This window comes from Apodemus sylvaticus, chromosome 20 (genome assembly GCF_947179515.1).
Source record: "Apodemus sylvaticus chromosome 20, mApoSyl1.1, whole genome shotgun sequence".
NCBI classification, from domain to species: domain Eukaryota; kingdom Metazoa; phylum Chordata; class Mammalia; order Rodentia; family Muridae; genus Apodemus; species Apodemus sylvaticus.
The window spans coordinates 32,499,190-32,522,331 of NC_067491.1; positions in this window are offsets into that span (position 1 = coordinate 32,499,190).

Here is a 23,142-nt window from a genome sequence, read left to right on the forward strand (position 1 = left end):
AGATTAGAGTTAGATAATTCACTTTTTGTTCTTTAAATAGTGGGAGAACATTATGTTTTTTTCTTTTTTTACACAAAAGTATTGAAATCATTTCTAAGTCTGACCCCTTCTTTATGTATTTTTCATATATTGTTTATTCTTTGAGTAGTCAATGCTCATCTCTAACTGGGTGAATTGAGGCTTTTCTCATGATTCTCCATGTTTTTCCCTGTCTTCCACTTGGGGAAACTTTAGACCAATATTTCTTATTTTATACTACTGATTTGATATGTGTTTAGGTTTTTGTTTAATCAAACTAAACTTAGAGAAAATGCTGATGTCATGTATTATATAGTGAGTTGTTCCTAGGAGCCAAATATGAAATTTACATTTTAACCAACATTTCTACAATTAGTATCTAGTCTTCTATCTTATAGTAAGATATACTGTGTATATTAGTATATGGATGTTTTACCACATGAAATTAATGTCAAAGAAAATTATTGGCTGACTATTGTTAGTGTTCACCAATTGTCACTAATTGTTTTCACTATTGTTAGATTTTATGTTTACTGTATTTTGTTTATTCTGGTGGCCATGATATTACACTAGTTAATGACCTGCTGATTTTTATGGTAACACCTAATTAATGAGCACCAATTTTCTTCAGGAATAAAGTTTTAAATATCCTTGTCCTGTCAGTTCATACTTCATTATACTGGGCAGTGGTTACCATGACAAAAAGAAATGAACTTTTCAATAAGCAACAGAATGAGACAAATGACGTGTAGACATGCCATTTTATGATGAGAAATATTTGTAGAGAAAGTGGAATTATACTTTGGAATCTTATTGCAGCACTAAATACTTGTTCCTATTGGTATGATAATATTCACCACATAGACATGTGGCTTTAGGCATAAATTTGTCCCCACAGGCAATCCAGTAGAAGTTTGAAATAAAAGATTATGTTCAACTACAGCTTCTAAGAAATCTATATCTCATTGTCAAAAATCATTATCGATGATCTAGTCAGAGTGGTATGATTGCACACTACATCTAGCTTTATTAAATCCTTCATATTCTTAAAAAGTATCAGAAATTATCATGTAGACTCTTATACTTTTAAATATTCATTGTGTGATATACTCAACTACATTTTCTACACTTAAAGTACTTGAAATATATTATCCCTATTCTTTCATGGGCATTATGAATTGTCAAATAAGATAAGACTCACTATTTGAAGGAAAACAGCATAATCTCTTCACCAACTTTCTGCTGAAAAATTGAGAACAATATCCTGATTTAATGTATGTGCAACCAGGGCAAGGGTTGAAAATTGAGAGCAGGTAAGACAATGGTTGTTGACTTTCATTAACATTATAGTTCTGCTTTAGTCAGATTTACTAAGTGTGACTTATTTAACTTTAACTCCATCACTTGGTAATCATTCTTGAGAGTCTCAATTGTTGGCATTGCTTAGCAGCCAAACATTTTATAGTTTGATTATAGAGAACAAATTAAATACTCAAATCAGATTTTCTGTACTCAGGTGAAAATGCTGCACATGAGCATTGAGTCATCTCCTCCTTTCCCTCTTATGTTTGTCTCAGAGAATGAGCAGAAAGAATAAGACAGAAAGTGGGCATGAGAAATACAGGATTTTGATTGTAATTGTAAGAATTAAATATAAAGCTATAGCTTAGTCGCAATTCCAACCCTTGTCATTTTCTACAGTTTAATTATTCTCACATCTTATTTTGCCTAATACATCCTATTATCTCTAAAGCAACTCATATACTTGTCATGACAAATCTCACCCTAAGGGAATATCTAGAATAAGTACATCATAACAAAAGAAGAAAACTTGCCAAAAAAAAAAAAAACCCTTATATTCTGGAATTTTTCATTTTATTCTGACCTAGCTTACTTTAAATGTCCCACTTCCAAAAACTTTTTAAAAATTGATGCATAAATTTTATTGCTCGTAAAATAATATGATATAACTCATTTAGCAGTCTTGGATTTGGCAGCTTATAAGTGCTTTCTGAAGCTCCAGAATTGCATTAGGACTTCAAGGTTACTGTGTGAGAATAGAGATCACTAAGAACTTATTTTATTAGCAGTTTATTGGAGAAAAGCCCTGCCCATCTTTATATTGGAATTGCAAGACAGGTAGCTATGTCCAGTTGGACTCATCTTTTTGTGTCCTTGTATTAAATGTGACAAATGGAGTAACAATATGAACTAGAACTCTTCTTATATACCTTAAAACCTGTTACTTACAACTATTATCTAATATGATAACATTGAAAGTTACTCATGAAAAAAGTTTTCCCATCAATGGGATTGATATGCTCTAGACATTTCATAGAAAAGAATGCAGTTTATGTAATTAGCTCAGTTTGTAAACTATCAGCTAAAGCTTGGTGCATTTTGTTAATCAGAGTATTACCATACATTTTCTAATTTAATTATTGCCTCATATTAGTAATTTTAAAATCTGTAGAATAAACCCACTACCAACCATTTTGACTCAATTATGCAATTACTAAACCAGTGATAACTATGGTGGAGGTAATCATTAAAAAAACAATTGCAATCAATGATGTATGAGTTCACCATATAACTATATAAGTATTATAAAAATGATAACAGAATAACATGATTTGGATGTTTTCTCCTTAAAGAGTTCAACAATTATGTAGGTAAACTATTCTTGTCAGAAAGGTATGACAAAACTACATGATGGCATAAAGGAAAATAGAAGATAATAAAGTGTGTAAATTTATACACTACAGAATATATTCTCAATAGTTGCCATAGTTATTAACAATAACTGCCATCAAAAGCTTGCATATGCCAGGCAGTGGTGGCATACACCTTTAATCCCAGAACTTGGGAGGAAGAGACTGGTAGATTTTTAAGTTCAAGACCAGTCTGGTCTAGAGAGTGATTTCCAGAACAGCCATGGCGACACAGAGAAACCCTATCTCAGGAAAAAAAAACAAAACAAAACAAAAAAAAAAAAACCAAAAAAAAAAAAAACCAAAAAAAACCTACTTTTATATATAATGAAAATGAAAGCATGATAATTGTGTTCACTGCAAGACACTGTATTTTAGAGAACCCAGCATAATCCAAAATAGATTTCTTTATTTTTCTCCATGTAGTGAAAAAATGTGGTCATAATACTGTACAATTACATGAAAACTAAATTGTGCTACTATGACAAAGTATTTGTTAATTTAATTTGGGCACCTTAATTTCAATGAAGCATTGCAGTTTAGAGTTAACATCTGGAACCATTTCTATGTAAGTATACCTAATAATGTCATTAATAAAAATTTAATGGACTAATAAAGCAGATGTTTACATGTTAAACTAATGATTCTTTCATATATTTTTTACAGAGAAAATAATTACTTTCCCATAAGTAATGATTGCCTTAATATTTCTGAATTGTTTTTGGAGGCTGTTACAGATTCTTAACTCTAAATTTGAAATCTTAAGGTTGATAAATTATAACAGTATTTTTTATTCTTTTAAATTATGATAAAAGTATAGCTTCTCAGAGTATTACCTGATATTTAGGTCCAGAAATACACACACACACTTATAGACACTTGATTTTTGCCCCAAAAAATCCAAAATCAAACAATGTAAAAGAGAAAAGCTCAAATCCAAGTGGATCAAAGACCTTTAACATAAAACCAGATATACTGAATCTAATAGAAGAGAGAGAGGGAAAGATCCTTGAGTGCACTGTCACAAGTGAACATTTCTTTAACACAACACAAATGGCTCAGGCTCTAAGGACGTCAGGAAACTGAAAAACTTCTGTAAGGCAAAGAACAATGTCAACAGGACAAAATGGCAGCCTAAAGATTCAGAAAAGATCCTCACCAACACTAAATCCTAAAGAGGTCTAAAATCCAAAGTATATAAAGTGCTCAAGATGAAGTTATAATCCAAAAACCCAAATAACCTAATTACAAAAAGGATTATAGAGCTAAATACAGAATTCTTGAATGGCCTAGAAGCACTTAAAGAAATGTTAAGCATCCTTTAGTCAGCAAAGCAAAGATTTCACCTTATACCAATCAGAATGGCAAAGATCTAAGACTCAAGGAACAGCACATGCTGAGGAGGATATGGAGAAAGGGAAACACTCTTCTCTTACTGGTGTGGTTGCATACTTGTATAGATACTCTGTATATCAATCTAGTGGTTTCTCAAAAATGATTCTATCTGAAGATTCAACTATATATATACAAAAGATGCTCTAAAAATGCCATAATGACATGTTCTCAACTATGCTCATAGCAGCTTTATTTCTAATAGCCAGAAACTGGAAGCATCCAAGATATTCATCAACCAAAGAATGGACACAGACAATGTGGTTCACTTATACAACGGTATACTATTCAACTATTAAAAACAAGAACAGCCATCATGGATTTGTCAGGGAAATGTATTGAACTAGAAAATATCAACCTGAGTGAGGTAACCCAGACCCAAAAGAACATGCATAGTACATACTCACTGATAAGTATATTAGCCAAAATGTATGAAATACCCATGATAGATCCTGACAGATCCAAAGAAGGTTGTTGCAAGTTATTTCCTATCCATTCACATTGAGGCAGTGAGAGGCCATGGATTGGAGAGGAGAGAGGAGGAGGAGCTAAGGGAGGAGAGAGGCTAGGTGGATCACTGGAGTGGAGGAGAGAGGGGAGATACAGATATCTAGATGGCTTCAGACATATTTCTGGTGTTTTGGAGAGGTTAGTAATATTGGGATAAGACTTTATCATTGTAAATTGGCATTATGAAATTGGGAGTTTCTTATACATAAAAATATTTGCTTAACTATTCAAGCTTAAGAGTTATGCTTGACTGGATACTTGGAAGGAGTAGGTGCTAGGCAGAAGTGTGGAACTCCCACCTTTTACAGAGTGTATGGCAAAGAGGAAGCACAGCTGGGATGCTGTGAGAGCTAGCTGGGAAAGGTTTGGTGTGACAGCGAGAGCTGCCTAGTGAGACCTGCTGGGACTTGGAGCAGAGGCCTGGTGGGGCAGGACTTTTTCATAATTATTACCCACTACAGAAGGTAAATAAGAAGGAAGGTCCAAGTGAGGCTGCTTGAATCCCACTTAGAAGGGAGAACATAATAGTCATTTGAGGTAAAGGGGAGGAGAGACCAGAGTGGAAGATATGGGGAAGGTGTGGGGAGAGGTAAAAGAGAGGCCCAGAGGGTATTAAATGACTGGCAAATAACTGAATGACAAAATCTAGACTATGGGCTGTTAAATAGTTTCAAGTAAAAAATTCATGTTACAGTTACAAACAATTGTCCTTTCTTACAGCATGTGCTTGTAGCCTAATTGATAACATATATACTTTTGTATCATTAACATTTCAAACATCAGTAATGACAGACTGAGAAGAGCAGCCTTTCATTTCACTGTTTATTTAAAGACTGCTCTGTAGCAAATCAGACAAAATGTTTTCTACCTAATTCGGTTACTTTTAATTATTTCTCCCATTTTCCAAATTTATCAATTAAACTGTTCATGATCCTGAGAATATTTGAGTAGAATTAATGAAGCAGGTTCTTAGAGTTGTGTGGATGTTGATTATGTATGGATATGTGAATTAGATATGGACATGAGGACTGTATGTGGACAAGAACATAATCTTTCATGACTTGTTATTTTTTTTATTTGAACACTGTTCCCCATGACTTCTGGCATTTTATATGTTGTTATAAAATGTTTATTTCCTTTCTGGGAATATATATCTAGAGGTATAGAAAATCGCTTCTAGTCCTCTAAATAACCACAATACATCACTGTGTTTGTTCTCTGTCTCAAGATTCTGAAATTTGAAAATCTGACAATTATACTGTAAATGCCCCAGTTCCTACACAAAAATAAATACAAACAAGCTAGGGATTTCAAATGTCATTTTCCATGATGAATAAAGTCATATATCCTGACATTTCCCTCCATCTGCAGTTTGTCTTATACATAAAACCATCCTGTCTGGAGAATTTTTTTATTTATTCTTGAACAAGTGAACTTTAATGTATGGTGAAAGGAACTATGCAGATTACAATGGTGAGATGAATATATCATAATTTATTTTCTTGCATTCATGTTGCAATGTTAGATTTGACCTGATAAAATATAAATTGATAGTTTAAATTATTTGGTGTATTTAAAGATCCATATGCATGCAGGAATGTTTCACAATGAAGCTCACTTTCCTTAGCAATTAAAAGGCATTCATTTTAAATGTTAGAACAGTAAACAAAGACTCATTCAAGAGAAGTAAATGTTGAATGAGTTGGAGAGAAGGGATTTGGGAGAGGCTGGAGGAAGGGAAAAGAAGCAAATCATTTGAAATGTAAATGAAAATATATCGAATAAAAAAACATAAAAATAGTTTATTAAAATGTAAAAAATAAAGTAAATTTTAAAAACGACTATGACACCACTAAACATATTGGAATGTCTGAAAGATTTCTACATTCTTAACCCATAGCTTTTAAATTTGGCTAGAAGAAAATCAAAACAATTTTACCTTGGAATGATTTCTCTGAACTACACTGTTTCTCCATTCTGGGTGCATGTTACTGTTTCTTAAAAGAGATTAAATATGTTCATGGCTGGGATTAGTATGATACATTCCCTGAATGTGGGGATCAGAAATGGGCCAGTACTTCAATGGAACATGTTCACTAAAGCACTAATAGATTTAAAAAATGGAACAGAAGAAGACAAAGGCTTAAGATTTCATTAGTCAGAATGGATTTTTGGATTCATCCCTACTGGGTGGTTTCCTTTTTGTTTATTTGTAATTAATTAATTAATTAATTAATTAATTTTCACTCCAGATTTTATTCCTCCCCTCTGGTCCACCTTCTGACTATTACACATCCCATACCTACTCCCCATCCCTTGTCTCCACAAGGATATTTTTACCCACTACCACCCATCCCTCCTGATCTCTAAACAAGGGGCTTCCAGTTGCTTGAGGGTTAGGTGCATTTTCTTTGATTGAACCAAGGTCCGCCAATCCTCTGCTGTATATGTTTTGGGGGGCTCATATCAGCTGGTGTATGCTATCTGGTTGGTGTTCCAGTATCTGAGAGATCTATGGGATCTAGGTTAATTGAGACTGCTGGTCCTACTACAGGGTCACCCTCCTTTTCAGCTTCTTTCAGACTTTTTCTAATTCAGCCACAGGGGTCAGCAGCTTCTGTCCATTGCTTGGGTGCAAACATATGTATCTGACTGTTGAAGCTGCTTGTTGGGTCTTCTGGAGTGCTGTCATGCTAGGGCCCTTTTTGTGAGCACTCCATAGCCTCAGTAATAATGTTAGGCCTTGGGATAGCCCCCTGAGCTGTATCCGATTTGCACCTGTGGCTGGACCTTCTTTTCCTTAGGCTCCTCTCCATTTCCATTCCTGCAGTTCTTTCAGACAAGAACAATTATGGGTCAGAATTTTGACTATAGGATGGCAACCCCTTCCCTCACTTAATGCTCTGTCTTTCTTCTGAAGGTTGACATTTCATCTAAGATCCCTCACTTTGAGTCCTAAGAGTCTCTCACCTCCCATGTCTCTGGTACGTTCTGGAGAATCTCAAAACCTTATACCTCCTGAGGTTGCATGTTTCCATTCTTTCTGCTGGCCCCCAGGGATTTCAGTCCTTTTACCCCCATGCAATATCACATAATGTTTCCCTCTCCTTCCGACCCATTGACTTTCCCTCCCAGATCCCCTCCTCTTCCATTGCCTTTGCTTTCTTCTCCCTTCCAACTGGGACTGAGGCATCCTTGCTTGGATCCTTCAGTTTGCTGAACTTTTTGAGTTCTGTTGACTCTGTCTTGGGTATTCTTTTTTGTTTTTCTTTGTTTTGTTTTGTTTTGTTTATTGGCTAATATCCACTTATTAGTGAGTATATACTATGCATGTCCTTTTGGGTCTGAGTTACCTCACTCAGGATCATATTTTCTAGGTCCATCCTTTTGGCTTCAAAACTCAGGATGTCCTCATTCTTAATAGCTGAGCAGTATTCTATTGTGTAAATAAACCACATTTTCTCTGTTGATTCTTCCATTGGAGAAGTCTGGGTTGTTTCCAGCTTTTGGCTATCACAAATAAGGCCACTGTGAATATAGTGGAACACATGCTCCTGTGGCATGGTGGGACATCTTTGGGTATTTTTCCGAGAGTGGTATTGCTGGGTCTACAGGTAGATCTATTTCCAATTTTCTGAAGACCCTCCAGACTGATTTCCAGAGTGGTTGTACCAGTTTGCAATCCCACCAGCAGTGGAAGAGTGTTCCTCTATTTCCACATCCCATAGAACATGTGTTGTCACCTGAGGTTTTGATCTTAGGCATTCTGATTGGTGTAAGGTGGAAGCTCTGGGTCGTTTTCATTTGCAATTCTCTGAACACTAAGAATTTTGTTTAGGTCCCTCTCAGCCATTCAAGATTCCTCTGTTTTGAATGTTCAGTTTAATTCTATAGCCCAGTTTTTTATTGGATTTTTAAAAGTTTCTGGTGGTTAGCTTCTTGAGTTCTTTATATATTTTGGTTATGAGATGTGGGGTTAGTGAAGATTTTTTTCCTATTCTGTAGTTTGGTGATTTGTCTTATTGACTGTGTCCTTTGCCTTGATGAAGTTTCCAGCTACCTGAAGTCCCATTTATTAATTCTTGATTTTAGAATGGGAGCACTGGAATTCTGTTTAGGAAATTCCCTGCTGCACCAATGAGTTCAAGGCTCTTTTAGATTCAGTGTATCTGGTTTTATTTTGAGGTCCTTGATCCACTTGGACTTGAGCTTTTTGCAAAGTGACAAATATGGGTCTATTTTCATTTTTCCGCATACAGACAGCCAGTTAGACCAGCACCATTATTGACGAGGCTTTCTTTTTCCCATTGTATATTTTTGGTGTTTTGTCAAAGATCAAGTGTCCATAGGTGTGTGCTATTATTTCTATGACTTCAATTCTATTCAATTGATCAACATGTCTATCTCTGGACCAACACCATGCAGTTTTTATCAGTATTGCTTTGTAGTAAAGATTGAGGTCAAGGATGGCAATTCCTCCAGCTATTCTTTTATTGTTAAGAATTGTTTTCTCTATTCTGGGTTTTTGCCTTTCCAGGGTTAGGGTTAGGGTCATGACATATCTAATCTATTATTTCCAATGACACGTATTCCTCCTTAAAAATCTGTTGAGATTTTGTATAGCAGTTCTGAAGTGATTCAAGACATCATTAAAATTTATCAAAGATATTGAGCATACTAAAATAATTTAAAATACCATGTGTTGGACATAGCTCCACAAGAAAAAAAAATATAGTCTATAATATACACCATTAATAGTTTATCTGTGATTTGTGTCTTTTATTTATTTCCAGTGGACTGATATGATGGTTCATTAGGGATTACTCAAATAGTATGTTTTTAACAATGAGTTACAATAAGCATTATTTTAATGTTTAAATAACAAAACCACATTAGACTTTCATAATTAAAACAACCCATTGAAAGACTATTAAGTATGTGTTAAGGACTCAGTAATGTAAGTCAGGATGATAAATGCAACTTTAGAGTCCATTGATGTTTTCAAAATCTCTAGATTAGTAGCTCAAATTAAGGTATTTATTAGTGAAACAAATAGTTCTATATATTGTCAAAGTAACACATCAGCAGATTTAAAAGTGATGACCTACATTATGTCATTTAATAAATTACAATTTGCAACTTTTGGAGTCTTCAGAGTTCTCATAACCATGAAGAGTTTTATGTTTATTTTTTCAATAGTTGAATAAGAGAGAATAGTTTGAAGTTTTCTTTTTCTGAATGTAAAATTATTACATGAGTGAACTAATTATTTAAATTTACTTAACTATTTTATGTAACTTTAATATGGTTATATCTACTAGAAAATATCATCATGGTCACATAGCTTTTAAATAAATTCTGAGTCTTAGGATATATTGTATATAAATCACCTAACTTAGGAACATACATTTTAAGTATGCAAATCTGAAAGAGAATTCGCCTCTATCCATAATTAATAATGTAATCATTGACAAGTCACTCAAACATATTTTTTGTTTTTTTTTGTTTTTTTTTAATGTGATGTGTGGTGCATGTGGACATATATGTTTGTGTGTATATGTTTTGTGTGTTTTTATGTGTTTGCATTTATATGTGTGTGGTGTATGTGCACACCTCTGAGTGTATATGTGTGTGTTTGAGTGTGTGTGTGTGTGTGTGTGAGAGAGAGAGAGAGAGAGAGAGAGAGAGAGAGAAACAGAGAGAGACAGAGAGAGACAGAGAGACAGAGAGTGTATAGGTTTGTGTGTCTGTGTGTGTTGCCATGAATGCTACAGCACACATGTATAAGTAGCAGCAGTTAACTTTTTGGAGTTGATTCATCTTTCTTTTAAACTGTGAGGTCCAAAATGGAACTCAGGTTTTCAGGTATGGGACAATTCTCTTCACCTGCTGAGATACTTCCAATAGCCCCTTTACTTCTCCTCCTCATCCTGCTCCTCCTCCTTCTCCTCCTCCTCCTCCTCCTCATTCTCTTCTATCTTCTTTGACTTTGTTTTGTATATGATACTATGTAGTCCTGGATGATGGTCCTCCTATCTTCACCCTCTGAAGACTGAGAATATACGTGTGTGTCACTATGCCCAGTTCATGGAGTACTTGAAATCAAATCTAGTACTTCTTGCGTACTAGGTAACATTTTCAATTGTGATACATTCTGAGTCTTTTTCAAATGCTTTTAATTGTTAATCAAAATTTCTATTTCAGGGAGTTGCTTTATCTATTTAATAAGATAGCAAGATACACTTGAAGTCTCTCAATTGGTCTCATAATTAGTTGCTTATATAAAATTATTTGTCACATATTATTTATTTATTGTTCTTATTGAGTTGGCAATTAATTGATTTGTAAATTATAATTTACAGATCAGTTCTTTTCATCAGTACATTTTCTTTGTAACTAGATAACCTAGTTTCACTCTATGACTTTTGCCCTTAATTAAATATGAATTATTTATATCATGCTTTAATTACTCAGTTTCAGAGGAAATTTTATGAATTCATTAAGATTAAGTGACAGATGAAATATCTTTCAGATTGAAATCTTTCCTTGGTCACTCAAGGTTATTAAACACAATTAAATAATTCAAGTAGCTTCATACACATAACAAGTAATATATATTTTTATAACTTTTGATCTATCCTATTGATTGATAGGAAGTTTCATTAAAGAAGCAAATGATACATTTTGAATGACATTGCAGTTTAATTATTACTCAATCTATTATATGAAAACATCTTAATATTTCGACGAGGTGACAAAATTTATGGTTCTTTCATATTATTTGGAAATAAACCTTCATTTTCAGGTTAAGTTTGTAGAGTTTTTAAAATCTACTATGAATATAAATACATTACTTAAAAATCTTCCTTCCTCTTTCAAAGCATGGTCAAAAGTGTTTTTTAATAAAGATTCCTATCATAGTCTCTACATTTTAAATTATTTTGAAGATAACTACTTTTTATGTATGCAGTCCTTGTAATAATTTCTTTTTGTTTTTAATACATTGAGAACATTGAGATGCTAATTGACTTCACTGTTCTTAATTTGTTCTGGTTCTACACATTTAAAATAATTTAATACTATCTTTGCTTTTTTAAAAAATGTATTCATTTATTTACGTATACAGCACACTCCTACAGCATATATGACTTACAGGCCAGAAGAGAGAACCAGATATCATTATAGATGGGTATAAGCCACCATGTGGTTGTTGAGAATTGAACTCAGGACCTCTGGAAGAGCAAACAGTGCTCATAACCTCTGAACCATCTCTCCACCCACTATCTTTGCTTTAACATAAAATAAAATGAGCAATTTTAAGCAATTTAAGTAAGACATTAAACCTCATCAGTGATACATGAAACTTACCCATCTAGAAACTTACCGACTGTGCATAATAGTAGAGTTGTTTTATTGACTTACTGAAAACATGTGTTTGAAACTGTATAGTGTCTCTCTCTGCAAATCTTAATATACCAGTATCCAAAAAAAAAAAAACAAAGCAGAACACATATTCCAATAAAAACTTCACTTCAAATAAAACTAAGTAGTGGCCTGAAGATTGTTAAATGTGTAAAATTGCACCTGGTAAAACCTTAAGTTCCATTGCAATATAGTCATTAATTTTATTGCTTCTTGTCAGAATAATTTTGGAAATTTGTGTATCATTTGTAATTATTTATAACATAGTACTCACATTTCTAGTCATATGCTAATTATAGATATGAGTAAGATCAATGCTACAAATATTAACATCTTGACATGACATGCCTGTTGCACACTTGAATAAAGTAGCTGTGCTTATCTGCACAAGATCAAACTAGTTAAAAATTCACAAGTTTGCAGGCAGATGCATAGACCTAGAAACTATCATCCTGAGTGGGGTAACCAAGACCCAAATTGACATACATGTTATATACTGGTAAGTGGATTTTCGCCAAAAAGTTCAGAATACCCATGACACAATTCATAGACCATATGAAGCTTAACAAGAAGGAAGGCCCAGGACTAAATGCTTCAATCCCACTTAGAAGGGGGAACAAAATAATCACTGGAGGCAAAGGAGGGAGGGACTCGGGTAGGAGAGGGGAGAGAGAGGACAAATGGGGAGGCAGTATCAGGTAAGTATGACACAGAAGTCCAGAGACATAGTAGAATGAATAGATATATTCAGCAGTGTGGGAGGGCAATGGGGGGATCACTAGAAAGCCTCAGACATGGATGTGAGAGACTCCCAGGACCCAATGGAGATGACATTAGTTGAAATGCCCCACAGCAGGGAGATAGAACCTGAAGAGATAACTTTCAGTAGATAGACATGGTCCCCAATGGAGGGATGGGGCCACTCATCCATCTCTAATTTTTTACCCCAAATTATTCCTGCCTAAAAGAAATGTAGGGACAAAATATGGAACAGAGACTGGAGGAAAGATCATCTATTCAGTGACCAGCCCAACTTGGGATCTATCTCATCTGCCAATACCAACCCCCAACACTAATCCTGATGCCAAGGCATGTTTGAAGACAGGAGTAAAGCAATACTGTCCACTGAGAACCTCTGCCAGCAGCTGACTGAGAGATGCAGACACTTACAACCAACCATTGGACTGAGTCCAGGAATCCCAATGGAAGAATTAAGGGAAGGACTGAAGGAACCAAAGGGGATTGCAACTTCAGAGAACAATAGTATCAACTAATAAGACTCCTAGAACTCCCAGGGACGAGGTCACCAACCAAAGAACATACATGAGGTGGTCTGTGGGCCCATCCACATATATAGCAGAGGACTGTCTTGTCTGACCTCAGTGGAAGGGGATGCTGTTGGTCTTGTGAAGGCTTGATGCCCTAGATAAGGAGAATGATAGAGGTGTGAGGTGGGAGTGGGTCGGTGGGTGGAGGAGCATATACTTAGAGGCAAAGTGGAGGATGGATGGGGGCTGGTGGAGGAGGAACCAGGGATGGGGACAGAATTTAATATGTAAATAAATAAAATAATAAATAAAAACTTATAGAGTGGGAAGCCTAGCACATTGGCACACCCCTTTAATATCAGCACTCACAGGCAGAGGCCGGTGGCTCTCTCCTCTTTATAGCCACTTCCAGGCCAGCAAGACTAGCTGAATGAAACTCTGTAAAACAAAACAAAACAAAACAAAACCAAATATGTCTGGAATGTGGTGGTATATGCTTTTATTTCCAGCATTTGGTAGGCAGGGGCAGATGAATCTCTGAGTTTGAGGCCAGTCTAGTCAACTGAGCAAGTTCTAGGACAGTCAGGAGTACACAGAAAAATTCTGCCTCAAAAAGGCAAAACAAACAAGCAAACAAAGATACAAACAAACTAAACTAGATTTGACTAAACTATACTAAAAATCCAGCCTGGAAGAGTGCCAGTTTCAAGTCAGTTTTTCTGTCTGTGAAGCCCTTTGCAGTTGATGCCTTCTGGAAGATCTATTCTTTGAGGACCAGCCACATCCTGTGATCATATGGACAAAACTTAATTTGTTTATATATATATATGGGATATAAGCTTAGGAGGAAAACATGGTGTCCAGGAAATGGGAGGAGAATGGGTAGAAAATTAACAGGAAGGTATATATGATCAGAATACATTGTGTATAAATACGTACAAAAATTTAAAAAAATATGTTAAAAAGAAACTAAATCATGCTTTGTTCAGCTACCATCAGAGAAGTTTCCATCTGCAGCAGATGACAATCCAGAGGCCAATAGACAGACATCATGCAGAGAGTGAGACTAGGGAATACTACTCATCCTTAAACCTTGTCTCAATCAAATGCCTCCCTCTGGGTCTTTAGGAGCCCTGGAGCCAAAATGCAGCTAGAGTGTAAACGCCAGAGGGAATGGAGAAAACAAGGCCCTCTCAATCAATATGAGTGAAGCTCATATGGATCGTGGTCGAGCCGTATTCCTAGGGCCTTCGTGATTCTGCATCAGATGGAGTTTGAGAACTGAAAAGCAGAAGTGGAGATTTTCCCCCAGCCCTAACCCAACACAATCTCCAATTGATGAACTACTAGTGAATGGCAATTTAATTTTGTCCAATGGAGTTTTACTGTGGAAATAAATTACTCATAAGGGTGGCCTGCATTGCTCATAGTAGATGGCCAGCAGAAACTAAATGCAAGGGTGTCTTTGAAGGCAGGTAAGGCAAGGGCTTTCAAGAATCCTCTTATCTTCATTTTCTCCCTATACCAAGCTAGAACTGGAATACAAAAGATTTTCACCAAGTCAGCATTTTGCTGGGCTCCAGAAGGGTCTGAACTCAAGAACTCATGTTGGAGAAGCAGACCCTTTTCATCTATTGTGCTTTCATCTCAGCCTTCAAAAACCTGATATCTCAAGAAGAAAATCTTGGTGAAGAAAGGGAAGACAGTAAATATACAAATTTATATGACTTTTGACATTCCCATAAAGTCAGGTTTTAATTAGCCTGCGTAAAAATGAAAGAGCACTAAAGGTTAAGAATCTGAGCCCTATTTGTCACATGACAGGAAAAATAATTTTCACAGGAATATTATTGGAGAGAAGCCTTTTGTCTGCTCTCTGGACCTTACATGTGTAAGGTCCTTTTATTCTTTCCCAGATGATCTGCAGTCCACTGTATCCAGCATGTGAAAAGAGACATTGGCAGAGTTAAGTGTTCAAGATATTATCACAATGTGATGAATGGATTTCTCTTATGTGCTTCACATTAAAGGTGAGTGTATGGGAAGGGTTTGGAAAGACAGTAGGAACGGGAAATATACTTTAATTAAAATACAATCTCACCCATGCCCAAAAATAGAGAGACTGGAAAACCAGTGGAATATTACACAGTAGAAATACTGAATTTATGAATTTAACAGGACTTATGTCCATATTGTAGACCAAATGTTTTGAATACATATGTAAGTTTAAAAAATATTTCTCAGACTATTTCCCCTGATATTTGTGGTAATGATTATCAGATTAGTATATAACAATACACATGATTTTCCCCAAGTTGCATATGGTTTTGAACATAGAAAATGTTGATTAAATAAATATGTTTTGCTAGTGATGTAACTCAGCCATTCATTAGGAAGGAGCATAGGTTCACACCCAATGGTAGAGAGAGAGGTGGGGTGGCATGTGGGCGGGAAGGGAGGGAAAATTATAATGAAAAAGATGGGAAGGGAAGGGAAATGAAGGTTATAATTCTTCATTTAGCTGAAGGTGACATTTCATTTAGGTTAAAATACTCTATTCATTCTAGCAGAGATCATTTGTTCTTTCAAAAATTACTATTTTTTTCTAATTTACAAATCCAGACAATTGCATTATATAATGTTGCATATACATTATTCTTTTTCTAATTCTATGTCAAATTATAGGCCAGGGATGCAGATTCAAGAATATATCTTGTGTAATATAAAATAATGAATGATGTGAATCTTTGTGATGTATTATTAGTACTGTTAAATTTACTTTTCAGTTTCAATTTATTTCTTAGCAGTCACATAGTCTGATATGGTTATGTATTGAGCCCTAAAATACAACTGTAATATGATAGGTATGACTTGCAGACAAGATTATACTACAGAATGTGTTATGATAAAGGAACTAAGAAAATTATATTACTTCTAAGTAAGTAAACAATGTATAATTATACTGTTTGTATATGTATATATAAACACATAAACATACATAAATATATACACACATAGAAGGCATTGATGACACTTATTTGAGATAGAAAAAATAGCGTTTGTAATTAAATTGGCATAGTTATATTATGTAGAAAGAAGATCAGAAAAAATTTAAGTGATTTGAAAACATTAGGGACATAAAATTGAAAGTAATATGCTGTATTGTATTGAGAAAATTGACTTGAAGTATCTTATTTGAAAATAACATGTCATGCTCTATTGAAGAAAATTGAACAAAATTCCAGGAAAATGTTTTTAACTGGAGTTTTGGATATAGCATAAAAACTTGTCTTAAAAAAGATTGATGTATATTAAGTCTTTGATTTTTGAATATTAATGACTTCAATGTGTGCAATGGAGGAAAAGAGAGGCGGATGTTTATAATATCTCCCTCAATATTTATTTACTCAATAAATAGTTGAGTAAATGATAAACATTTTAAATAAGTTTGTAATGGCCTCCAATTGTTCACACTCTTTGACTTCACTTGTTACATGACTCTCTGACATTTGGATTACAGTCATCATCATTGGAGTAGAATTAGTGTGTGTGTGTGTGTGTGTGTGTGTGTGCATGTGTGTATGCATATATAAATGTGTACAAGTACATATACAGGTTGACTGTTGCTGATATAGCAGAAAATTTGTGATGTTCTTTCATAGAATAAGTTTAAAAGCTATACCTATTCACTGTAAATTTTATACACGAATGTCACTAATTCAATTGGTTATTATATTTAATGAGCATACAACCAATGATATTTTCACTCAGTAGAAATGCTAATGATCTCAACATTGTACCTGAATTTTCTCTATGTTGAAGACTTGGCTATTTTGGTGCCTATTGTAATAAAAAAATATCAGATCATTTGAATATGCTTTCTTAGTCATGTGATTACAACTTTCTGCAGGCCTGAAATTTATTCATCCTTTTTTTTTTCATAAGGAACTTAACTTTGGGGTGACTATTCCAAATAGAGAAGCTTGTGTACTGATTTAAACCAAAAAGCATTTTGATTTCAATTATTCATGTTTTTCAGAAAAGATTCAAAGTTAACTATCTAGAACACAGTCAAAATCCTACGTTTAAACTTCAGTGTTAAACTTTCTTCCCCAGACACCAAGACTCAGGGAGCATTACAGAATAAGAGGTAGAAAGAACATGACAGCTAGATCATGCAAAGGGATACTACGGAATGTGGACAAGATTATTTTAGTCATGAAGTAACAGTATTATGGCTATGTGCACAAATTTGACACAATAACATGATAACCCAAATGTGATTATCGATGGGTTAGATGATTTCTAGGCCCTCTCACATACTGAGGAGCTGTTGGCAGAAGGGCAGTTGCTGGTGGAGAGACAATCATTGTTTAATGGTGGACTAGTTGGCCACGGACCAATGCAAATTTGAGAAACACTGATTGGATTTAGTGTGTGATAAATAGAGATAGAGACATACAGATAATGGGACACAGATGAATCTGGAAAGGCATGTGTAAATTTGGGAAATATGTGAAATCTGAATATTTATTTTGAATTTAAAGTGTGAAAATAGGAAGAGTATATGATCATATTTTATAGTATATGAATATGTAAAAATGCTCAAAATTAATAATTTTATAAAAATAATGTTTAAATATATGTATTCCTAATTGGGCAGGTTGATAAATGCCTGTGATACCAGAACTTTGGAGTTGGAGCCAGGAGGCTCAAGACTTTGAGGACGTCTTCAGTGTTATAAGAAGGAGATCATTTTGTACTGCCTGAGACCCTGTATCAAAACAAAGCAAAAATCAATCAAAGCTATGCAATCTTGAAACAAATAAAAAAATTTAAATTACAGCAGCAAAATGAAGCACCTATATGCATCAACCATTTTTGTCTATTAATAACATCCTAAAACCAAACAAAGGAGAGGCTCCCAAATTCAGGTCATTGGTCCAATAAATGGTGTGTGCAAACCTCACAACTGTAACCATAGGAAGGGAAATAGATCTAAATGACACACCATTTTAAAATTATATTTATATACCTGAGCAGTATCAATATATAATTTATAATTTGCCTGAAGCAATGGTTTACAAGGAGAATATAAGTGTTTCTATCAACACTTGATACAATTAGTGTGTTTTTACATCCATTGTTGCTGTTGCTTCAAAAGTGTGTAATTTCTCAAATCTATATTACAACATTTTTCTGTGATTTATTATTTGCTTTTTCTTTTCTTTTTCCATGAATACTAGAATCATTTACTTACAGAACTTCAGTGCTGAGCTGGGGTGAGTAGAGGAAATACTGAGTGAATATGAATGTGTTTTGTTGATGTGAGTATGGTCATGCCCATGGCAGGACTCCAATGCCTTAGACCCATGGAAATGGCAAAGTCTTCCCTGGGAGATGCTGAGACAAATGACAAAGCCCAATTTTCATCCAAGAACAGATGTTAAGAGGATTAACCTTTAGCTAATACCAATGTGTACAGAAACTATCAACCACAGCCTTCTAGATAGATGTAATCTGACCCCACACCCCTGCAACACCTGCTCTCAAGGCTTCTTGTCTCTTCCTCTTTCAGCTGTCACTAATAAATCTGCCTTCAGCTTATTTGTCCATGTGGCTGTGAATCTGTCTTTCCTTGATTTTCTGGACAATAGAGTTATGTTTTGAGAATGCAGGCACAACACTAAGTAAATATTTGTGCCCTGTTAAAGTTCTAGAAAAATCTCAAGGCGTATTCAAATTGTGCTTGAAATATGACAACAGCTTGTTTTCATGATGATTGAAAAACAACCTTTCCTTTTCTCATTGTGATTGTTTGCCTTGGGTATTCTAAAGAAAATAATCTGTGTGTGTGTGTGTGTGTATAAACTAAATATATAGACACCATACACCCATGCACAAATATATAAATATGAAGGAAAACATCAGATAATGATTTACAGATCAAATATGGATAATACCTCAAGTTTTGTCTTATGTCTCTGTGATAATATTCTTTGGGTCTCAGTCAGTATATTTTAGTATACAGAAATAGCATTTAGTAGTACAGGGAACGTTTAGTGTGATTTTCATTTTTGAAAAAGATTTTAAAAGTTCTTATATTCTGTACTAAAAATATTTGTCCTTCCATGTTCATTTTACTTGACCCACAATATCCAGGAAATGGAAAATATTTAGATGTCTGACAACTGATAATGGGTGATGAAAACCAGGTATTTTATAAATCCAATGGAATATTTTTCAGCTTTTTATAAACTTATAAAAATTTTATAAACCTATAAATATGAGTGGCTGAAAGTAATTATTCTGAATGAGGTAAAAAATCCTGGCCAGAAAGACAGATATCATGTATTCTCTCTCATAAGTGGATAATAGTCTTGAATATATATATGTATATGTGTATGTGTATATGCATGTGTATGTGTATGTGTATGTAGATATTCAAATTTATATATGTATTGAATATATGTATATATTTCAAACACATATTTGCATTTATGTTTCTATTGTGTTTATATTTTATTTATATTATGTTCATAATGGAGTCAGTAACTAATATCTGAAAGGAAGGGAAATGGAGGCTGTATGAAGGGATAAAGAAAAGACTGGAACATTGATTCATATATGTAAGATAGGAGGTCAGAGTTTATCAAGAATGATTTTGAAAGTGCCATATGAAAATTTACTACTCTAGAAGTTTCCTAAAATATAGATATGTAGATACAAAAGCAGTATAGCTGAAGTTGCCCTAGGGGGAAAGTGTCTCTCCTCCACATCACAGATTAACAAATAAAAAAGTCAGGTGCCAGATAGGGGCTCCTTCCATTTACGCTGTTAGTTATCTGTGTCTCTCTGTGCCTTATAGACACCTGAAACATTACAGGCCCTTCAGTATCCTCCAGAACTGTGCGGTAAAAGCCAATTGCTGAACAAACCACATACTTTGGTTATAGGACATTGAGGAACTGAGATGTTACTGACCTGAACAAATTCTTTGTCTATCTCATAACCCTGTTTAGAGAAGCTTCATTTTGCCACAGAGTGTGATTAATATAGATGAACAGCTCATCAACATGCAGACAATGGAAAAGTGTGGAGTGCTCAGGCTTAATGGGACATCTATATCCCACTGCTCCCCCCCAAGATTCAGGCAGGAATCATTACAGAAGAGTATAAGAGCCAGAAGTGGTAGACATATGTAGTTTAAGTATTTACTGGAAATGCATGGGACACTGCATGCATGAACTCATAGTGACTCTGATTGCTTGAATAAGACTGTATTATATCAGGCCAGCAAAAGTCCTCACACCTCACACCAGCAGGGGAAGAACTCATAAAATTCTTTTTATTCCTAGTTATAAGGCTATTCATGGGCTAGAGAGATAGCTCTGAGGTCAGGAGCACTGACTGCTCTTTCAGAGGTCCTAAGTTGAATTCCCAGCAACCACATGGTGGCTCACAACCATCTGTAATATGTTCTGATGCACTCTCCTGGTGTATCTGAAGACAGCTACAGTGTACTCATATAAATAAAATAAATCTTAATTTAAAAAAGGTATTCACACTTCAAATGATGGGAGTGGGGATAGCAGTTTTCCTTAAGAATGTGGCCCAATAAATGATAAATACTCCTTTGTATATTGTCTTACACTCACACACATACAGTAAGTATGAGTGTTCTTGCATTTTTCAAAAGGTATACATAAATATTGAAGGGAAATATAAGTTGTTAGAGCAGGAATTTGAGGAGAGAACATGATATATTTGGGTGAGACTCTCAAACAGTGAAAATTATATAAAAGGTATAAATGAGATTTAAATGAAATCAACAAAATAAGAGAGAGATAAAGGAACTTGTGGTTCTGTACTCTTCCTTTTCCTCGTCACTGAAGGATTCTTTGTCAACTCTATTGTTCTCCTTAGAAAGTTAACTGTTTTTGCTTAGCTGCCAACTCAAGTGCTAACCTGCTGGTCTCTTCTTCTTGTCATCCAGCTCATTTCACACCCCTGATTTACATGCATTTAACAAATTATAAATTAGGCTATGCACATAAGAGAGAATATGACTTTTGTCTGAGTCTGAGTCACTTCAACAAGTAATAATAATCTCCAGAACCACACATTTTCCTGAAAATTTTATATTTCATTTTTGTGTAGTTGATTGAAACTACATTGTATAAATGCTACATATGTGAGGTGAAAAATGTTTGCAAAGCACCATACTGACCTAATGTAATTAATATAAATTAAAAATTAGTATACATGAAAGAAAGAGGGTAGGCTGGAGAGATGGGTCAGTGCTAAAGAGCACTGACTGTGCTGATAGTTGATGTGCTTTGTTTCTAGAATCCATGTGGAGATAAATAACCATGTATAACTACAGTTTCAGAATATTTGACTCCTTTTTCTGAATTTCTCAGATAATATGTTCACCGGTGGTACACAGGAGACATGTAGACAAAGATACATATAATATAAAAAATGATTGAAATAAATAGATATAAATATATGTATTGAAGCAAGATAGAAGGTAAGTTAACCTGTATCAACGTGTACAGAAAACTGCCGCTTATTCAATGTTAGTTTTAGTGATGGAAGGAACTTGAGGTAAATTGTGACTACCTTTGGTGATCTTTATGTTTGTTAGCAGACCTGAAACCCCAACCTCTTACCCATTTCAATCTTTGCAAAAGGATTTTCAAAAATGTAGATATAACATTTGATGGTCTTTGGAGGTTCAAGCTTACAGCTTATCATAAGTAATCATTTCTGATTTTAATATCATCTGCCATTGGAATACAGCTGTCTATTTCTAATCACCAGAAATGCAAAAAAAAAAAAAAAAGTTTCCAGAAGCTCTAAGTAGCTGTATCAAGAAACAACAAAAATTGGACTCTTAATCTAATTTTCTAATTTAATTGATTTTGACAGAATGAATAAAATAAAAACAATCTAATCTCATTTAGACTATAATAATATTGTACTTTATGTTGGAAAGAATTGCAGACACAATGCTCCTTTTTTCTTTTTCATTTTTTAGTATAATAAATATAGTCTTTACACTATACACAAACACACATTATACACACATACACACACAGACACACATATTTATGTGTGCATGAAAGTATCACCATATAAATATGTTAACCTGAATTTGATTTTTTTCAAGAACACAAACATATGAAACATTTTCTCTTCCTCTTCATTATAAACCACTTCATTTGGTTGCTTATGAAACGGTAAATAGGGTGTGACCACTGAGTACATTCTGAAACACACATGTATTTAGAAAACACTCTGGTGTCTTTAATTTCTTTTATGGAAAGATAGAGACTAATCCCCATTAAAATTTGATTACTATTGTATGCATATTGCATAAAAGCATCAATTAAAACACTTTACAATCATCATATAGCATGGGAAGATGCTTTATGGACCAACTTTGTAATCAAATTCAAGTGAATCTAACAAATCACCTAAAACCTAAATAAGAGGCATAGCAGATGGGACTGGAGCGATGGCTCAGTGGTTAAGAGCACTTGCCACTCTTGCAAAGAACACTGGTTTGGTTCCCGGCACCCACATAATGTATCTCATAATGTCCTATAACTTGAGTTTCAGGGTATTTAAAGCCCTCTTCTGGCTCCTGCAGGCACTACATACATGTGGTATACACAGACAATCAGGCACAAACAAATAAAGAACAAATAAATACATAAGTACATGAAAGAAGAAAGACAGAAAAAAGAAAAGAAAGAAAGAAAAATAAAGGAAGGAGAGAAAGAAAGAAAAAGAAAAAAGGAAGAAAGGAAGGA